The following is a 2,550-nucleotide window of genomic DNA, read 5'->3' as shown; positions in this document are numbered from 1 at the left end:
CATCACGTGAGTTCCTTTTACCAATCAAGCATTGCCACAGGCACAGGTAAATTCAACACTGATTAAAATAGAGGATTCTGCACAGTTTTCGACCACAAATAAAAAAAAAAAAAAAAAAAGAGGTCAGTGGTGAAGCTATTTTATTCAGCAAATCATATATCCCATTAAAACTACCTTTTAATTTATTTATTTATCTATTTTTATTTGCGAAAAGGAGAATATATATATATATATATATATATATATATATATATATATATATATATATATATATATATATATATATATATATATATATATATATATATATATATAGATGGTGTCCCACTAGCAAAGGTACATACCTTGGTGCATGATAGGTCAAGTAATTCGAAAATACTTATACACATATGCTGCATTTTGCTTTAATTTGCGAAAAATTAACGTGTGTTGCGGGAGCCGCTCGCCTGGGATCAGTTTGCTGATGGGCGAATAGGTCGTGGAGGCCCACAGGAATGGCCAGCAAGATCCCCTGACCTAACACCAATGGATTTCTTCCCTTGGGGACACATGAAATCCTTGGTGTACAAGAACAAATCATATTACAGAGGGGAGCTGTTTCACCGCATTGAGGAAGCAGCAGATTTGACAAGGAACGACAGGAGCAAAAAGATGCACTTTGGCAGTCAGTTCAGTGATGTGGCTTGTCACTGAAATGTCAAGACGTCAACTGTCAAAGGAAATGACATTCGGAGTGAGTTGATTGACGGGCGAGGCCTGTCACCTAGGTGACATCAACTGTCAGAGGGGATGACATTTGCAGTGAGTTGCTATGTACGTTTAAAAAAAGTAGCACTGTATTGCTGTGTTACCTGTACATTTTCTTCACTGACACATACAAAAATTAAATCTATTATTCGCTAACTGTTTCCTGTAAGGATTCGACTGTACACAAAAAGTTATCACTTAATGCCGCTCGGCGCCACTCGAGTATGCAGCAAGCCGAGAGAGGCAGAGGCCCACCTAGGCGAGCGGCTCCCGCAACACACAACTTAAACGTAAATTTCTCGCAAAATAAAGCAAAAAAACGGCATATGTGTATCCAATATTTTCGACTTACAATTATTTGAACTACCATATCCCGAAGTATGTACCTAAACTCGTGGGACACCTTGTAAGTATATATATATATATATATATATATATATATATATATATATATATATATATATATATATATATATATATATATATATATATATATATATATATATATATATATGTATATATATATATATCCCTAGAGATAGCTTCTAGTATATGTGTAGAGGTGGTGGTGCCAGGAAAACACAGTAATAACGTTGCTACAGTATATTCATATAAATAAACTGTACAAAGTGATAATATGTAGAAGTCTAGGGGGACCTGGGAGGTATTATTCTGATATTTCCTTTGAATGACTTCTGCTTTCGTGTCAGAGACCCGTCTCTATGTCATGAGCACATAACAGAGGTGATAGAGTCTGGCATGGAGGCGTACATTCTTCACTCTTTCTCTTATCCTAAACATTCCAAACCTTGGTTTAACACAGACTGTTCTCGTGCTATACATGATTGAGAGGCGCCCCACAAAAGGTACTTGAGATTTCCATCACCTGAATTTCATGCACTTTATATATATATATATATATATATATATATATATATATATATATATATATATATATATATATATATATATATATATATATATATATATATATATATATATATATATATATATATATATATATATATATATATATATATATATATATATATATATATATATATATATATATATTTTTTTTTTTTTTTTTTTTTTTTTTTTTTACCCAAAATCATGCCAAGCCTGCCCTCCAACTACCCAAAAACTCCATCAACAGAAAATGTTGAAATTTAGATCTAACTCACCTCATGACTCCTGACACCTAGCCAAAAATAACTAAAAACTTTACCTCTTCATCTTTTCATCCTTTTTTCAACCTGATGGCACCATTGCCATCTTACTTATATCTAAAGCTGAACTTCTCTTAAACCTTTGCGAAAAAAAACTCCACCTTGGATGATTCAGGGTTTGTTCCTTCCTCTCCTCGACTCTCCAACTACTTCATGCTATCCATTAGTATCCATCGCAGTGATGTTTTTCATGTCCTTGCTAGCTTTGACCTTCGGAAGGCTTATGAACCTAATGTGGTCCCTCCTATTGTTCTCTGAAACTGTGCCTCTGTGCCTAGCCAAACTCTTCCAACTCTGTCAACATCTACCTTTCCTTCCTGCTGGGAGTTTGCCTACATTCAGCCTGTCCCCAAAAAACGGTGACCGCTCTAATCCCTCATACTACTTTCATATTGCTTTGATTTCATGTCTCTCTAAAGTTTTTCTTTGTGAAGCATATTCCATACATGGACAGATAAGGCGCCTATACAGTGTTAGCATTTGGAGGGATTGAGGAAAATTGGTGGAGACGACTCAGAACATCTAACTTCATAGGAGCTGTTTTAGCTAGAGAGGAGATGTGAAGTTTCTTGTT

At 34.7% G+C, this 2,550-nt stretch overlaps 1 protein-coding gene across 3 annotated transcripts in view; it reads left to right on the top strand.

Annotated features, from left to right (window-relative positions):
• LOC135101538 (solute carrier family 22 member 20-like) overlaps positions 1-221 on the top strand; it is a 103,353-nt gene extending 103,132 nt beyond the window's left edge. For all 3 annotated transcript variants that reach the window (XM_064005632.1, XM_064005640.1, XM_064005649.1), the window contains one exon: positions 1-221. This exon is cut by the window's left edge and continues 448 nt beyond it. The gene's annotated coding sequence lies outside the window, so the exon portion shown is untranslated.
• The last annotated feature ends 2,329 nt before the right edge of the window (positions 222-2,550 follow it).

The sequence above is a fragment of the Scylla paramamosain genome, chromosome 1 (genome assembly GCF_035594125.1).
Source record: "Scylla paramamosain isolate STU-SP2022 chromosome 1, ASM3559412v1, whole genome shotgun sequence".
Classification (NCBI taxonomy): Eukaryota; Metazoa; Arthropoda; class Malacostraca; order Decapoda; family Portunidae; genus Scylla; species Scylla paramamosain.
This window is presented reverse-complemented; position numbering and strand designations above follow the sequence as displayed.